Source organism: Magnolia sinica, chromosome 2 (genome assembly GCF_029962835.1).
Source record: "Magnolia sinica isolate HGM2019 chromosome 2, MsV1, whole genome shotgun sequence".
NCBI lineage: Eukaryota > Viridiplantae > Streptophyta > Magnoliopsida > Magnoliales > Magnoliaceae > Magnolia > Magnolia sinica.
The window spans coordinates 6,388,538-6,407,742 of NC_080574.1; the positions used below are offsets into that span (position 1 = coordinate 6,388,538).

A 19,205-nucleotide genomic window follows, 5' to 3' on the forward strand; every position below is an offset into this window, starting at 1 on the left:
TCTGTCATGTTTTGCCGATGGATGTTAACCGCGGAGTGGTTTTTGACAAATGCCCTTGCCAAGACAGACTGAGTCCTAATAGGGGTTCTGTGTGGCCCAGTGTTTACGTTCTGTATACTTTTCCAGATCATTTAAGGGGTATGAGCTTTAAAATGAGGCAGATCCAAAACTCTAGTAGACTGCACTGAAGGAAGTAGCGGAGATCGTGACATCCACTGTTGAAACCTTCCCACGGCTCACTATGATGTTTATTTGCCATTCTTAAGGTCATATAGACTTGAATGAATGGAAAACACAGGTACAAGCTTCATCAAAAATTTTGCAACTCTAAGGAAGTTTTTAACAGTGGGTATTTAAAAAGTTGTGGTGATAATGACACCTACTGTTGAGACCTTCCCACTATGATGTTTATTTGGCATTCATAAGGTTATGTTGAAATGGATGACTGTAAAAAATTTTAAAAAAAATTTTAAAAAAAAAAATCAACTTGATCAAAACTTTTGCAGCTCTCAAAACAAAATTTAATGGTAGGGATTCAATCCCCACCATGGACGTGAGCCTTCCATTTGCCTCATTTTCGGAATCATGTTTTAAAATGATTTGACAATATGGATGGACAATGCAGATAAAACCCATATATCATAGTAGGCCCTACAAAGCCCTGCTGGTAACAAGTCCGTCCGGGTAAGGGCAGGACGCAATCTACATCCTTTTTGGACCGAATATGGAAAAGAGAAGTGATATTTGGGAAAACAGCAAGGGTATTATTTGTCTCTGATATGAAAGGAAGGGTACTACAACGAGATTTATCAAATGGCTGGGATCATCTCTTCAACGAGATTTTCAGGCGTGCTGTATCGATAGTGCCCGACTGGGGGCATGCATGCATTCCACCTGAACGGTGAATGAGTTACTGCAATGTAATGCTGATACTACCTGGATAGTTGCCAAATGGAAATTGGGCCATTTATCAAAAAGGGGCCGTTAACCAAATGCTAACTCGTTAGAATACTAAAATGTCAGTCTCCATACTTTTAAGTCTGGTCTGCTTGTTAAGCACCGGTGGGGATCTTGATCCTTTGAAGGGGTGTAAATGGACCGAACCAAGCTGAGATAGGAAAAGAACATCCAGGGTGTTCAAATGACTGGGCCCTTGTAACATGCTTCTCGTATAAATAAATGGTCTCTCTTGCGTGACTATGGTTTAGGAACCCTATTCCCTCGATTATGTAGTCAATATATATAATATTACCAATAACAATAACCTGGGTTGTATCCAACTGCCCTACATTGGGCTATCATGGGCCCATACAGCCGCCCCCTTCATGGATTAAAGGGTCACGTACGAGGTGATATGTACTGGACCGTATTTCAAAGCACTGGGTTGTACTTGTGTCCGGCCCAGTCGAGCCCAAACCGCTTTCGCCCGCATATGAAATAGCAAGGGATCCAGTGATGTGTATGCCATAATGTCATTTACCAAAGATCCATACCGGTGCATGCGTACGTGTGGACATGATCCAGACCTTCCATCTGTTAGGTCCCGTTGTGGATTAGTATACCCAGAAAATTATAAAGACCGGGTAACCCTAGATGCCGATTGGAGGATTCTCGAGGATTAAATTCGGATGGTCAGAAAAACGGTCCAACTAGTGGTCCAAGTTCAACAGGTTTAAGTCCTGCAATGAATGGCCATGATCATCTAATGTTTTCTGGGTTGTGGTCTACCCACCGTGGATTACAATACATGAACAGTTCGGATCCCGCAAATGTGCGCTGCCTGTGTGGATTCTGAGATGCATTAGGGGCCTGCTGTACATGAGCCGGATCGACTAGCTCGGCCAACAGCCTACCCCAGCTCGAAGTCAGCTTGGCTTGGCTCGGTCCAAGCTTGCTCTAACTCTATTTACTGCGCAAGATTAAATGGTATGAAATTGCATTAGATAAAATTAACACCATTATTATACAATAATTGTATATTTGGAAATAGAATAGTATTTTGACCTTACAAGAATTCTTTATTTGGAAAAAACACCTTATTAAGTGAAATCGAGGTTTGGTGAACCATGGAATTACAATTAATGATTTGGCAAATGATGCCAGTCACGTATACACATATTCAACTTGAATGCCATGTGTAAAGTGTGAATATGAATAGATAGCGTGGATAAAACTCTCGGCTCATAGATGTAGTGGGTTTGGAAATCCATCATAAATCCGATAATATCCATTATTGGAACGAGATGATATGATACCTTTATAATTCAATCCTTCTTGTTGATACCAAACACTTGAAAAATAAAGGCATCCCCAAGAGAAATCATAGCCTTTAAATAGGTGTCCAACAAAAGAAATAAAATAATGTAACATGATTTGTTCAACCAAGAAAAGGTGAAATATTCTATAGCTACGATTTGTTGGACTTTGGAAATTTTGGCTCACATGTCGTCTTGCTTATTACCATCATATGAATGGTTGAGACCAATAAGTTGTGAACCCACATGTGCAAACTGAAAACTTGAATGTATTTGTTAACATTCTGTTGCGCAGCACGCCAACAACGCAATGAACTGAGATCCAATCTCTGGTCTAACCCACAAACGATAAACAAGAAGAAATATAAATTAGAAAAAGAATCAAAGCATTTCAAATAAACCACAAGACAAGATATACATGGAAAAACTCCAAACAATGGCAAAAAACCACGGATGCAAACTTCCACTATGAAGAAAAATGAAAATTACAAGACAATATACTAACCTCTCCCTTGAAAGTACAGAGAAAACCCTTTGCCCACACCTTGGAATAACTCTCATAATACCTAGAAAAGCCTTAGGGACACATATTTATAGTTTAGGCAACTCTCTTTTCGCGCCTCTGCGAAAACCGACTCAAAAATCCGCAATCCACATCAAATCTGAAAACGAATCTGCAGACCCTCGACTGGTCAAGCATGGGCCATGACCGGCCGAGTACCTCGGAACCCAAAACCTGATACTTACTGGACTTTGAGTCGAGCCACTTGACCGGTCAAGCGGGGCACTCGACTGGTCGAGCGGCCCCCAGATGTGGCTCCACATCTCAATAATCTTCCACTTGGAGATACATCACCATAAACCTTCGTCTTCTACATCCGGAGTGCACCGCCTCCCCGTCTTCAAGCCTGAATACCAATCAAAGCTGAACAAAGCTTCAGCTTCTCCCGTGTGTCCGCCTTGGTAAGCATATCCACAGGATTCTCACTTTTATGAATCTTCTCCAGAGCAATTGATCCATCTTCTGGTAACGAACGTATGAAGTAATATCTGATGGTAATATGCTTGGTACTTGAATAAAAGGTTGAATTCTTAGCTAAGTGTATTGCACTCTGATTGTCACTGTACAACTTGCAATCTGCTTGCTTCTTACCTAACTCTTCCATAAAACCTTGCATCCACACCATCTCCTTTCACGCTTCTGTAGCCGCAAAATATTCTAATTCCGTCGTACTGATAGATATTATCTTTTGTAACTGAGAGACCCAACTGACTGCAACACTGTCCAGAGTAAAGACATAACATGTAGTGCTTCTTCTGCTGTCGATATCTCCTGCCAAATCTGAATCTACATAGCCTTGTAACTTGATTTCCGATCCACCATAGCACAACCCTATATCCACAGTACCTATCAGGTATCTGAGGATCTATTTCACAACTTCTCAATATTCTTTCCCAGGGTTGTTCATGAACCTACTAACAACTCCCACTGCTTAAGCAATGTTTAGCCTCGTGCTCAACATAGCATACATGAGACTCCCAATAGTTGACGCATATGGGACTTTAGCCATGTAGTCCCGTTCCTCCTGCGTCTTTGCACCTTTCTCCTTAGATAGCTTAAACTGGTTAGCTAATAGAGTGCTAACGGGCTTAGCACCTCCCATATTGAATCGATCAAGTACCTTGACTATGTGCTCTGCCTGTGATAAAACTAATTTCTTATTTTTCCTATTATGCTTTATCCTCATGCCTAGGATTTGTTTTACAACTCATAAATCCTTCATGGTAAATTCTCTAGACAATTGTCTTTTGAGATCTAAGATGTCCTTCATGCTTGAACTGGTCATAAGCATATCATCAATGTACAGAAGAATGATGATATACGATGTATCAAACTTCTTCAAATAGCAACAATGGTCTGCATGATACTCCTAAAATTGTTTCCCGACATGAAACTGTCGAACTTCTTGTACCACTGCCTCGGGGCCTGCTTCAGGCCATATAGACTTTTCTTCATTCTACATACCTTATTCTCATTTCCTGGTGTCACGTATCCTGCCGGTTGATGCATATATATCTTTTCTTCAAGGTCCCCATGAAGACAGACTGTCTTAACATCTAACTGCTCTAGATGTAAGTCTTCTATAGCCACTATACTCAATACCATGCGAATCGTAGACATTTTCACTACCGGTGAAAATATTTCAATAAAATCAATACCTGCCTTTTGTTGAAACCTTTTTACAACCAATCTGACCTTGTACTGTTTCAAACCATCGTGCTCCTCTTTCAGTCTGTAAACCCACTTGTTATGAAGAGCTTTCTTACCCTTAGGTAGAGTGACTAGCTCCCATGTACGACTAGACTCAAGAGAGTTTATCTCATCATCCATGGTCTACTCCCACTTAACCCGTGTATCTGACTGTAATGCCTCTTCAAAATATTCTGATTCACCATTATCTGTCAGCAGTAAATAATGTAAGGAGGGTACGTATCGGACCGTGGGTCTCCTCTCCCGAGTAGACTTCCTCACAACCGGTGTTTGTGGCTCTGCCTCATAATACTCCTGTGCATGATCATCCTGTGGCGCTGTAACACCCGTGTCCGATAACTCTTCCAACTCTATGAATTCTTTCTCCTCGGCTTTATTTTCTTACACACTGTCCTTATGCATCACTTTTTCATTGAAGATTACATCTTTGCTTCTGATGATTTTTCCGTTTTCTATATTCCAAAACCTGTAGCCAAAATCATGCTACATATAGCCTATAAACGTGTACCTCCTGAACTTCGCATCTAGCTTGTTTCTGTGCTCTGCATCAATGTGAACATATGAAGTGCAACTGAACACTCTGAGATGTGCAATGTTCACTTCTTTTTCAGTCCACGTTTCTTTCAGTAGCCCATCATCCAATGGTGCTGAGGGGCTTTTATTGATAAGATATGCGGCAGTATTCACAGCATCTGCCCAAAACGTCTTAGGCAACCCCGCATGTAACCTCATGCTCCTGCCGTGCCCAAGGATGATCCTGTTAATGCGCTCAGCGACACCGTTCTGTTGTGTTGTCCCTAGAATCGTTTTCTGATGTTTGATTTCATTTGCTGCATAATACTCTTCAAATTTCTTATCACAGTACTCTCCCCCATTATCAGATCTGAGACATTTTACTATTTTACCTGTCTCATTTTCTACCATTACTTTCCACTTCTTAAATGCATCAAATACATCAGATTTATGTTTTAAGAAATAGATCCACAGTTTTTCACTAACATCATTAATAAAGGAAATAAAATAATGTGAACCACCAAAAGATGATACATATGCCGATCCCCACACATCAGTGTGTATAAGCTCCAACAGAAACGTCATTGGAGTGCGTCCTGTCTTTTTGAAGCTTACCCTCTTCTACTTGTCATACACGCAGTCCTCGCAAAATTCCAAGTCAATAGACTTTAGCCCTGGTAGCTTCCCTTTTGACAATAGCACTTTCATCCTCTTCTCACTTATATGTCCTAACCTCTGATGCCATAACTGTCCATTCACTCCAGTTAATGCGACTGCGAGTGAATTATATGATCCTGAAGTCACGTACAAGGTACCTTCCTTCTTGTCTCAAGATATCACCAAAGCACCTTTTGTGATCTTCCAAGAATCACTTATGAATGTCGTCACATATCCGGTATCGGCCAACTGCTCCACTAAAATCAAATTCCGTTTCAAACTCGGTACATGTCTGACATCCTTCAATTTCAAAGTCGTTCCATCTTTCTGATTTATATGAACGTCTCCCTTTCCAACAATACTACACGGCTCATCATCACCCAGGTAGATTCTCCCAAAGTCACCTGATATATAATCACGCAGAACTTTCTTACATGAAGTGGCATGAAACGAAGCACCTGAGTCTATAACCCAAGACTCATTCCTCACGTTAAGATATAAGATCAACGCCTCTGTGTCACTCTCCTCAGATAAATTCACTGAATCATTCCCGCCTTGAGAGCCTTCTTCTTGTTTCTTGAGTGCCCTGCAATCACGTTTCATATGTCCATTCTTCCCGCAATGCCAACACCCGTCTGTCTTTTGGTCCTTTGGACTTCTTCCTCGACTTAGAGCGTTCGTGTTTATTGTCTACTTTGTTTAACGATCTTCCTCTTCCTTCAACGTTTAGAGCATTCCCTGAATCTCCCGAAACTCCTGATGCCATTCTTTTAGATTCTTTGCTAAGAATTATACCAGCAACATCATCAAATTTCAGCTTTGTCGACCTTGAAGAATTGCTCACAGCAATCACCAAACCATCCCAACTGTCTGACAAACTGGACAAGATCAATAATGCCCTGACCTCGTCCTAAAAAACAATGCCAACGGATTCCAACTGACTCGTGATTGTATTAAACTCGTTTAGATGTTCAGCCACACTCCCACCATCTGACATCTTCATGTTGAATAGCTGTTTCATAAGATGAACCTTATTGGACGCTGAGGGTTTTTCATACATGGTATCTAGAGCTTCCATTAATTCTTTTGTGGTTTCACTTTCGATATATTGAAGGCGACGCTCTTAGACAAAGAGAGTCGGATCGTTCTTAAAGCCTTCCGATCCAAGAAAAACCATTTATCATCTGTCATCTTTTCTTGTTTCTTTTCTTTTCCTCCTAGAGGAATATAGAGGTCCTTCTGATACAGATAATCCTCCATCTGCATCTTCTATAAGACAAAGTTTGAACCATCAAACTTCTCAATTCTAGTCTTCCCTTCTTCCATCATCGCTCCCAATCGAACTAAACCAATAGCTACGATACTAGTTGTTGCGCAACAACGCAGTGAACCGAGATCCAATCTCCGGTCTCACCCACAAATGATAAACAATAAGAAATATAAACTACAAAAAGAATTAAAGCATTCCAAACAAACTATAAGACAAGATATACGTGGAAAAATCTCAAACAAGAAAAAAAAACCACGGATGCAAACTTCCACTATGAAGAAAAAACGAAGATTACAAGGCAATATACTAACCTCTCCCTTGGAAGTAAAGAGAAAATCATTTGCCCACACCTTGAAATAACTCTCATAATACCTAAAAAAGGCCTAGGGACCCCTATTTATAGTTTAGGCAACTCCTCTTTTGCACCTCTGCGAAAACCGACTCAAAAATCTCCAGTCCGCATCAAATCCGGAAACGAATCTGCGTAACCTTGACTGGTCGAGCAGACCCTCGACCAGTCGAGCAGGGGCCTCGACCGGTCGAGCACCTCAAAACCCAAAACCTAATGCTCATTGGACTTTGAGTCAAGTAATCCTCGACTGGTCGATGTGGCTCCACATATCAACACATTCACTAAAATACATCTTAGTTACCATGCAATGATCCAAACCATTCATGCATGGGCCTTACTGTGGATGGAGATACCCAGGCAAAGTATCAGACTCATGCATTTCAAGTTTCAACTCCTTGATCATTCATCGAGTTTTTGGTCATAAGGTGATGTGGTTATGGCGGGAGCCCCATATAGAAGAGAATAAAGAATTGTAACCCTTAATTTACTTTTTTCACTATTCAAATGATGAAAAATGCTCATTTACCACAACTGCCCTTAGTAAGGTAAGTTCTCGCTTCGGAAAGTGAATGGTCCTTTTAAAAAGGGATGTAGACCCCATCTAAAATTGAAACTTAGGTCACCCCTTGCCTGATATGATCCAATCATTTTTATTGGACAGCCGTGAACGAACAAAAGAGTCTTTTCAGTTCTATATTTGAAGCTACCTGTGACCCACAATTACACTAATATTGTGTGTTAATTTTGAATTGTTTTCTCATGTATAATCCATCTATAATGAGTTTTGCCCTCAAACTTGGACCAACGATATGAAACTAAAATCCATACATGTGGATGAGATGAATTTTCTTACAGGCAACCCAATGGGCCCCCACATAAGATGTTGATAGGTTTAAAAAGTGGAGCCCTTCTGCACGAGGGTCATTTAATTGTTTCTTTCTTCATTCCTTGATTTTTTTCGTGGGAGGGGAGGATGGTGTTTTTTGCCTCCCTTCCTTCTTCTATCATCCTTATTTTCCTTTTGGTTTCCTTTATAGTTAGTTTTTAGGTTTTTTTTTTTTTTTAAATATAAATGGTGGTAGTTTGTGAAAGGGAATAAGGTGTGGAAAGATACTGTAATGGATGACTTTTTATAATGGAAGGATGTTATAGTGAATAAATTTTGTAATGGAAGAATATTGTGATTTATAAATTTTGTAATGGATGAATGTGATGAATGTTGGAATAGATGACTGTTGTAATGGGTGAATTTTTATAATGGAAGAATGCTAAGATGAAAGTATGTTGTAATTGATGAATGTTATATGCTGGAATCGATATTTACTATGAATCACCCATATTCATCATAAATCATTGATATTTTCACCGTGGATCACCGATATTCAATGTAGATCGTCGATATCTATTATGGACCACTGATATTCACTATGGACCACATATATTAAGAACCGCCCGCTGATATTCATCATGAACTGCTGATATTCACCGTGGACTGCTAATATTTCATTGTGATCGCAAATATTCACTATGGAGTACACGTTTGATGAAAACGCACATAACTCCATCATTACATGTCTAATTTATGTAATTTTATATTTGTTAGAAAGATAATTTGAACTTTTAAATGGCTTTGGAATCAACTCATTTGGACATGATTTGATTACTCAAAAATAGACACAAAGTTCATCAAGATCACTATAGGCCATCGATCTGATGAAAATGGCTATAACTCCCTCGCTATATGTTTGATTTATGTGATCTTATGCTCATTGAAAATATAGTTTGATGAAATTTCAAATGATTTTGGAATCGTATCATTTTGATACTATTTCATTGTTGAAAGCGTGGGCCCAAAGTTCATCATTCGTTGTGAATATTTGATATTCACTGAGGCTCACATTTGGGCTCACTTTTAAGCAGTCAAATGATGTTCAAATGAGATGATTCCAAATATATTTGAAAGTTCATCAAATTATCTTTCCAATGAACACATGATCACCTAAATTTGAAATGTAATGAGGGAGTTATGGCCATTTTCAATTGACCGGTACCCCATAATGAATATCAATGATCCACAATAATCTTGATGAATTATGGGCAATTAAATGGTGTCCAAATGAGCTAATTTCAAAGTCATATGAATTTTCATCAAATTATTTTTCCAACAAGAATAAAGATCACCCAAGATCGGACATGTAATGAAGGAATTAGGTTATTTTCATCAAACGTATACTCTATAGTGAATATTTACGATCATAGTGAAATATCAGCGATCCGCTTTTAATATCAGCAATCAACAATGAATACCGATGGTCAACTTTTTAATATCAGTGGTCCATAATAAATATCACTATATAAACTGAATATCAATGATCCACAGTGAAAATATTGGTGATCCACAGTGGATATGGGTGATTCATAATAAATATCGATGATCCACCATACAAAATTCATACATTAAAAATACTTCTATCTTAGCATACTTCCATTACAAAAATTCATCTATCACAATAATCATCCATTTTAATGTTCATCACATCCATCCATTATAAAATTTATGCATTATAACATTCTTCTATTATAAAATTTATCAATTACAACTTATTTCTATTATAAAAAGTCATCCATTATAATATTCTTCCACACCCTATTCCCTTTTACAAACTCCCACCATTCGTTCATTCATATCAACAAAAAAAATCATAAAAAATAACTATAAAGGAAACTAAGGAAGGAAGGAAGAAGAATGAAGGGAGCTAAAACACACCATCCTCCCCTCCTGTGAAAGAAAATCAGAAGAGGAAGAAAACAGCTAAATGACCCTCGTGCGAAAGGGCCCCATGTTTTGAACATATCCACATCTTATGTGGGGGCTATTGAGTTGTTTAGAAATAAGTCTATACTATCCACATTATAGGGTTTTAATTTCATGTCACCGGCTCAAGTTTGAGGACAAAACTCATCATATATGGATTATATTGGAGAAAATAGTTTAGAATTAATGCACAACATTAGTGTAGTTGTGGGTCACAGATAACTTTAAATATAGAATTGAAACGACCTTTTTGTGTATTCATGACTGTCCAATTAAAATGAAAGGATCACATCAACTAAGGAGTGAACCGAATTTCAGTTTTGGGCGAGGCCAATGGACAACGATAACAGAGGAGCATTTTCGTCATCTAAAAACTGAAGAAAGTGGATTATGGGTTAGAATTCTTTATTCTTATCCGTACGAAGCTCCTACCATAGCTAAGTCTCCTTACCACACTATGTTGAACCAAAAACTCTCATTCTTCATCTCTTTTCCTTTGAATATATATCTTAATATGTGGATCATGTGTCAACACTACCACCCCACTATCCAACGTGGTGTGGATGTGTTGGGCGTCGTAGGGCCCAACTTATGCATATGCTTTATATCCAAGCTGTTATGGGTAAATCTGAACCGAGGTACGTCGAGATCAACTTTGGCATAAATAAGCAAAGCTTTAGGTTCATAAGCATCTGAAGTGAGGTGAATATCCGACTTGAGGGTTCTGGTAGAGCCATGACATAGACTCGAAAGTCACACGTCCTGGGGCGAGAACCACGGAGTTAAGGTGATGTGTCCAAGCCGACTCACTTCCAAGTGGAGTTCTTACGACAGCTCGGTTATCACGTGTTCTATAGTCTTACCTCCGAGCCGATACTTCATATTCTGCTCAAGTAATTGATTTGTTCATGGGCTCGGACCTTCGAGTATAATCCTAACCATGAGGTCAGCTCGGATGGGAGCTTGGACAGCAATAGTATTAATGAGCAACCCCATGACGCACGATTGGAGTAATGCCTAGCGCACGATTTTCGGGTAATGGCCGACGACCGCATGCGCGTAGTTTTCGCGTAGTGGCGATGACCGTGCCAAGATTATCGGACACGTTCAAGGCGACCCTCAAGTATAAATATGGATCATTTCTACAGGAACAGGTACGCAAGATCTTGCACCCTCATTCTACTCTACTCAACTTGGACCCAATTTCCCTAGCCCGACTTTGGCATCAGAGGGTCTCCTGTTTGAGCCAGGGTCTCCTTTGTTTACTGTTCATTGCAGGGCCAGGGTTCGCTCCGAGCACTCAAGGCTCAGCGTGGAGGGTGACCCAGATTTTGATATCAACAAAAGCCATATTTCTTTTTTGGCTCCCCTTATTTTAGGATATGATATATAAAAAAAAATGAAGCAAATTGAATATCTACTGTGACCACCCCATAAGCAATAGAGGTGATTGAATATTTATCATTAAAAACTTTTTTGTTTTTCTCTTTTACCGGTTCCCGGGCGATCTTCTTAATTTTTAGATTAATATCCTAGAACGATATGGAAAAACGGATGTACTACGTTGATATAAAACAAATAATCAAAGTTTAGGCCCTACGCATCAACACACGACCGCTGGAGTGGTGATGGCAACACCAGCTAATCCGCGGCCCTTCGAACTTTGCTTTGTGGGCCATGATACGATCTTCTAGTCTGTATTAATTTTTGGATATCGACAGCGACCACGGTGAGGCCTATCAAATGAACGGTCTGGATCATTGCAAAGTGACCTATATTTAACTGTTACAATGTCGACTAAAATAACAACCGCATGGATGGTAGCAGACCTCGTAACGGAGATACCCTAAGCCCTAACACTTATACAGGCAAGTTCACCTCAAGAGACTCGTCCTGTCTTCCCACCGTGCGACGATTTTGAACCTTTATACATGAGCTGATCGTCCACATGTCAAAACCCTCATTTGCTGTAGTTCTAATAACAGCATTTTAGAAAAGAAGCTCGTATCGTGCCTATGTATTTTAACTCATCACGTGGGCCCCAGCCGCCATCATCTCCTGGGTGAATGGTTCTGATCATGATTTGGTAGGGCAGAGAAGGCGAGTCTCGTGGGCGAGCCTTGCTCCTAGTTCGTGGGCGAGCCTTGCACTTATTGCTCGTTCGAAGATACCTTGCGTCCCAAGTTTGGTGTCGCCAAAAGGTATCTACGAGGACGGAAACCCTAGTTCCGGAAAAGACGAAACTAGCCCCACCTGATATTCCAACGCTGGGGCAATTTGGTCTGTCATTACCCTATAAATAAAAACCAATACCTAGGGTTTACTTTCAGTTTGCATTCTACACACTCGAAGCAGCCGCTGTTGAGAGTTCTACGTAAGCTTTCTGCCGATTTCTGGTGTAGTTCTTCTCTCATTCTCTTTACGAAACCCTGAATTCGTGTTATTTGCCTCTTTTCCCAATCATGTTGTTGATTTTGTAAGGTGTGCAGTTTTATTTCGTTAAGATCTGTTTGAATCGAATCTGATTCTTGCTTATTTGTGAATGAATTTCATGTTCTTTTAGTCGATGTTGTTATTTCTTGATGAATTTCCTTTTTTTTTTTTTTGTGTGTGAATTTTCTTATGATTCTGAAGAAGACGAACTGTTTTGATGATATATTTTTTGTGTGAATTTTCTTATGATTCTGAAGAAGATGAACTGTTTGATCCTTATGTGTCCATAGTAGTTTGAAATTTATAGTTTGAAATTTAAGTTCCTGGAAGTGGTCCCATGTCAGGGTGATATAGATCGTTGATCTGATGGTGGCCCAACGCTTATGGTGTAATCCATCTAGAATCAAGCAGATCGGAAGATCTTAAATCCGATCTTTTGTTGACTCTTGGATTTTGTTGTATTTTCTTCTCTTCCGTCTATTTTCAAGCAACTGTTTGGAGGATTAGGATTCTTTCGTTGGTTGACTTCTGATAGTTGAGACGTGACTTTTTTAGTACGGCGTTGATGATCAGCTTAGCGATCTAGATCTTCCAAATCTGGTCCCACTTTTGATATGTGAATTGAAGGATCGTACAAGTCATCTTCTGAAAAATCAATGTTGCACGTTTTCTAGATCTGAGATTTTCGTTTGTGTTACACCGTTTAGATCTTCTTTCTTGTGATCTGGCTGCTTTGCTCCTGTAGGGCAACAGTGACAAATTGATCACTAGGAGAAGTATTGGCCCACCTGAGGTGTCAAACTCCATTTTGACCAAAAGATCTGAGATATGTAGCCCAGATGATGCAATGTTTGCACATCTGTGCCATTTTGGCATTTGCGTTTGCATGATTGTGGGCAGGGCTTCACATTAGATTTTTTGAGAGAATGGAAGAGATGTGTTCTCTACTCTCAAACTGGGTTTTAATCCTTTGGCCTGACTTTTTTGCTGTTTTGCTTCTCCTGGTTCTGTACATCTCATCTTTTAGGCCGTGTTTAGATGCTTGTAAGTTTTTTAAGTTGTAAGTTATATGTAACCTACTTACAGGTAAAAGAAAGTTACTGGTTATCTTGTTTGGGTGTAAGCTGTAACTTACTTACAGGTAACTTAATTTTTGTGTTTTGATAACTTGTAAGTTAGTTACATGTAAGATGCTGTATATTCACACCAACTTGAGTTTGGAGTATGGAATCGTTTAAAAATTAGATTGATGCATAGAAAGGTTTGGATAAAAGTATGTAATTTTATTGAGCCCATATAGATGAATAGTTGGACTGATTTTTAAGCTAAATTAATCATTAGGTGAGTCCTAAAAGTGAGCTCACGTATTCAAAAAACATGTAAAAGTGGGCCCACTTATATGTAACTTAAAAACTTTTGGAGGGACAAGTTTAAAATCAAACTAATATTTGTTTTTCCCTTCATCCAGGTCTTTAGGGCCTAATCATTACGTAGGACGTCAAATAAACATTACAGTGGGCCCTATGAGGTTTTAATCGTGGACATTCAATCACTACCATTTTCTCATGGTGTGGTCCACCTAAGATTGAGATCTGCCTCGTGTTCCTCATTTTGGGATCAAGCCCTAAAATGATCTGAAAAAATGGATGGATGACATCGATTAAGCACATGCAACTTGGTGGGGGCTACAAAGCACCAATCAGTTGTGATCTAGCTATTGGCTAACGTCGCTAGCCAAACTAGAGTGGATCCATTGAGGTGGGTGGGATCCCAGATTGTGGAGCCCATCGTGATGTATTTTCCTCACATCCATGTCGTTCATCCATGTTGCAAGCTCATTTTAGGGCATGATGATATTTATGGTCTCTTCATCCAAGTCTTTGTTACCTTATCAACAGTTTGGATAGCAAATAAATATTTCACTTGACCCTATGAAGTTTTTAGTGGTGGGGATTCAGTCAAGATTGTTTCTTATGGGGTGGTCTACTTGAGATTTGGATTTGCTTATTTTTTGGATCATACCCTAAAATGAGCTTTCAATTCGGATGGATGGTGCGAATGTAAGGAAAGTACATCATGGTGGGCCCCGCAATCAGGGATCAGAAACCGCCCCCTGGCCAAATCGCGCCTCTTCCGCCCTGACTCAAAAAGAAAAAAATGATGAAGAGGAAAAGAAAAAGAAAAAAGAAAAACAAATAAGGGTTAGGGCTTACCTTGTTAGAGCAGAGAGAGAGAGAGAGAGAGAGAGAGAGAGAGAGAGAGGAGACCCTTAGAGAGGGAGAAGTAGACGTTGTATTTGAGCAGGTAAGTGCACTTTCAATGCATCGCTGATGCAGGACATGGAAAATTAAATATGATATGCAAGATTTCAGGCTTATATCCTACCAATTCAGAAACAATCACACAAATTCTACGTCCCACATGAAAATTCAAACATTCAATTAAAAAGGGGAATCTATGCGGGTCCAAGCCGACACAGGTTAGGATTGGACCAATAAAAATTATAGACCAAACAATGTCAAAGGGAAATAAAATCAACTACTCATGCATAAAAATCAGTCCCTAATCCAAGGGGTTCCCTAATTTCAATTTAAGGAACCCTAAGGTGATAAAAAGGGGCAAATCAATTAGGGATCATGTAATTTAGGGTTAGGATTCATGAAAAACGGCTATGAGAGGATAAAAGAGGATAAAAACCTGAGTCAAAAGATGATCCCGCGTGTGGACAGCAACAATGGCCCAGACGGACGTGCGTGTGATCCCGGCCGCACGTGTGTAGGGCCCACTATTCACAAAAAGGCCACCTTGGCCCTGGTCGGCCAGGGATGGACTCCAAAACCCCCAAATCTCAGCTCGATCTGATGTACGGTTTGTGCGTGGTGCTCCGCCGAAGTTTCAGCTCGCCTGTGGGCCGAAATCTGGAAACCTGCTGTAATGAAGAAATCTGATGCAACAAAAGGACAAATTTTAAGTATGGATGGTGGGGGAAGATGGAAAAAAAAAGATGATGGAAGATGGGGGTGAATTGGGATCGATGTGGCTTCGCACCACGGTAGTTAGCCCTTCGAAAGGGGAGAGCTTCGCACCCACTTTTGAATTCTTTCACAACTCACGAAGAGAGCAGAAAAATAAAGCAGGAATTTTTTTATTAACTTCGATTAATGAAAAGAACTACAAGGGGTGCCTATTTATATGGTGAACCCTATACCCAAAAACTCGCACCATGTGCGACACCTATTATTTGGCAATGAAGTAAACTAAAATAAAAACCAAACAAGGAAATCTAAAGCGTTCACGATGTTCTAAATAATAACAATAAGCAAAACCTAAAATATAAAACCAATCCGACGAGTAGGCCACGATCATGAGATTTGATGGTGGGCTTTTCTTGACTATCGGGCCATTTTTCTGAACCAAAACTTGACTTCTAGCTAGGAGGCCCTCTCTAGACGTCGTCATCGAGCCAGATCGATGGTGGGTTCCTCCTTTTACGTACCTACGTGCGTAGGGGGGGCGGCGTAAGTGCGCGTGATGTCCCCATCAATCGCTCTCCCAAATTCGAAAAGGATAGCCGTTGCTTGTAACAAAGTAACTTGTGACTTGAAAAACACCTAATTCCCCTGTTACATTTCTTGCAATCTTACCTGATAAAAAGTTACAGGTTGATACTTTGTTCCCTGTAACATTTCTTCCCCAAACACAAACTGTAAGAAAGTCACCTGTAACCTTCTTACATTTTACAGAAGTTACAGGCATCCAAACGGCCCCTTAGGTATTGTGTAATATCTGAAGTCTGTCTTTTTACCATTTGCTGTTTCTCCTTGTCCTTTAGAAACCATTTGCTCTTTTTGTTCGTTAGAAATCTTGTCCCTAAGATGCCATCATCTCACTTCAAAATGCCTGGAAACTTGTTTTGATGCCTAATGCACAACTTGGCCAATGTGAAACTAGTTTTGATATAGTTTACTTTGGAATGCTTCTTTTTTATGTCTGGTATTTGGGTGGTTTCATTTATTTGCAGACTAGTAATTACTGCTATCATCCATCTTATTTTGTTTATACACCTGAGTTTAATTATTTCTTTTGCTTCAAAACTGCAAGATGTTCATTTTCCAACATAATCCATCAGGCCAATGACTTCATATTATGTTGCTGCAGCACATTGGCTGGTGTAATATACATCAGCTTGCCATTTACATGGGCTGCTTTATATAGCATTGATTAGTTATTACAGATTTTTTTTTAATTTTTTTTTTTAATGTCTATTCAAATTCTGCATCTAGAATTTCTTCAGGTAAACCTTGGTAATGTTCCATCTAACTAAATATGGGTTTCATATATTTGTTTGTTTTTGATTGATTTTGTGCAACTCTTATAAAGGTTGCTAAAGATGGGAGTGAGGAGATTGTCACTTGTGATTGTGGCCTTTTCCTGCCATCTTCAATCTTTTTTACAAGTCATTTAAAAAATGTCAAGATGGCCGAGTTGGTCTAAGGCGCCAGTTTCAGATACTGGTCCGAAAGGGCATGGGTTCGAATCCCATTCTTGACATATTTTACAGCTCAATTAAACGGCGCCTTGCTGCTACCTTGAGGTTGTGGGTTCAGTTTGAGACTATTATCACATGTTTCATTTGTAATTTTAGAGAGTTGAGTATTTGATTTTCCTTGCAAAATCAATTCCTTACATTTTTTTTCTTTCTAATTTCCTTGTACTTGTTAATTGCGCTAGTGTTATTTTAATAAATTGTTGAAAGTTCCATGCAATATAGCACACTCGCACAGGGTTTGATGATGGTGATACTACTGAAGATATGATTTTAATGCTTGTGATACTTGATGCTTGCACATCAATACATGTCATTGCCTAGCTTTAATTAATGAGAAGAAAGTTACCATCCATGTTTCATTTTCTGGATCAGTTTATGCTTTTATCATATAAAAATGTGCAATATGTTGCTATTTGGGTGATGAATATGGATGGGTGGAGAGGTTTTAATCAGTATTTTTGTGCCTTATTTCTCAAAGTTTTTTTTTTTTTTTTGTAAATATTCTAAATATCATTTGCAATTTATTTTGACCACTATTTCTGTTTACATTTCAATTCTGATTTGCAGAACAGCGGTAACTCTTCTAGTCTATTGTTTTTGTTGTGCCTTATATTGAAGATAATCCATAATGGTAAAGGCAGCCACGCCCTTTGTGATATGGCTGTTAAAGATTTTTTTGAGAACCTATTATGGCCTTGTAATGGACTTGTTGTGGGGCCTCTACAGCAGTCACATGACTGTTACATGCTATTACTGGCTGTTACTTGTCAATTTTTCCGTAACAGCTGTTATGGCTGCTACTGTTGCTGTTATGGCGTTATGTAACTGCTTTGGGATACCTTTGTTCTAGCTCATGCATGTTATGATTTAAATGCCTGCTTGCCTTTTTTGTGAGGACCCCTGAATTTGTTCAATTGGGAGATGATACAGTATATCAGGAAGAACCGCAGTATAGTTGAGAGCAATGTCTTCACAGGACACGAGGGAGGGCATCCATGCATCCATTCAACCCATACATCTGTGCCTGGATTGATTGCTTATGTTTTAAAAATAAAACCCCTGGGACAGGTCCTATCCAATTCCAACCCACCTTGTACAGTTTATCTAACTGCATTAATTTTCCACCGTCAATTTTAAAGGTCAAATATCAGATGGATAGGATAGTCTAAAGAGTGATTTTTTGCAATATAAACTATCCATGCTATCCCCACCTATGCATGGACCTGATTTGCATATCAACCAGTCAGTCTTGTGAGAGCTGGATCTACCATACTGCAGTTCTCTGACTTACAATGTCGAATGATGGAGTTGGTGAAACACAAATTTCAGAGCTGTTGAAATCTGCATGTGTACCAAATAAGAAAGCTGAATTATTGAAAACCTGGACCAGAAGCTAACTTTTTTTTTTTTTTTGGGGGGGTTCAACTGCTGGCCAACCATTCTGACATGTGCTGGCCTCGGAATCTGTTTAGTTTAAATTAATCACGCGTAATGAAAAATTAACCCATCAATGTGCATTTGGCAGTGGTTTGACAGTGTTTTTCTGCCGTAGGTCCTGGGTTTGAATTTTTTCCTTTGATATTCTTTCTTTTCCCCTTGTGTATATAAGCTGTTTACCATCTCAATTGTTCCAGGTTCATTGTTGATATGCCATCTCAATTGTGTATATAAGCTGTTTACCATCTCAATTGTTCCAGGTTCATTGTTGATATGCCATCTCAATTGTGTATATAAGCTGCTTACCATCAGGTCCAGTCTGGCTATCAAAACACCATTTTCATATGCTCTTTAGTGCATTTTTACTGCCTAATTTTTCTAAAACAAGTTCATAGGTGAACAAATTGTTGTTCTCAACGTATTGTTTGCTGAGATGGTGAATTATTTGCTTGTGTTATCTATGGCTGCACAAGTGATATGATAACTTCATACCATCTTTACATTTTAGTTTCTTCAACATGTTTTTGCTATTGATATTTCATTTTAGTGTATATTTGATTGATTGTTAAATGAATTCTTTACTGATAGCATGTTGTGCCCTTATCTGATTGTTCCAGTTTCTCTTGTGTAGCTTCTAGTCAACAAAAGAGTA

At 39.2% G+C, this 19,205-nt stretch overlaps 1 non-coding gene across 1 annotated transcript; it reads left to right on the plus strand.

The window, feature by feature from the left end:
- The first annotated feature begins 17,037 nt into the window (after nucleotides 1-17,037).
- Nucleotides 17,038-17,118, plus strand: TRNAL-CAG (transfer RNA leucine (anticodon CAG)). The gene has a single exon. It is a non-coding gene; the product is annotated as a tRNA-Leu (tRNA).
- The last annotated feature ends 2,087 nt before the right edge of the window (nucleotides 17,119-19,205 follow it).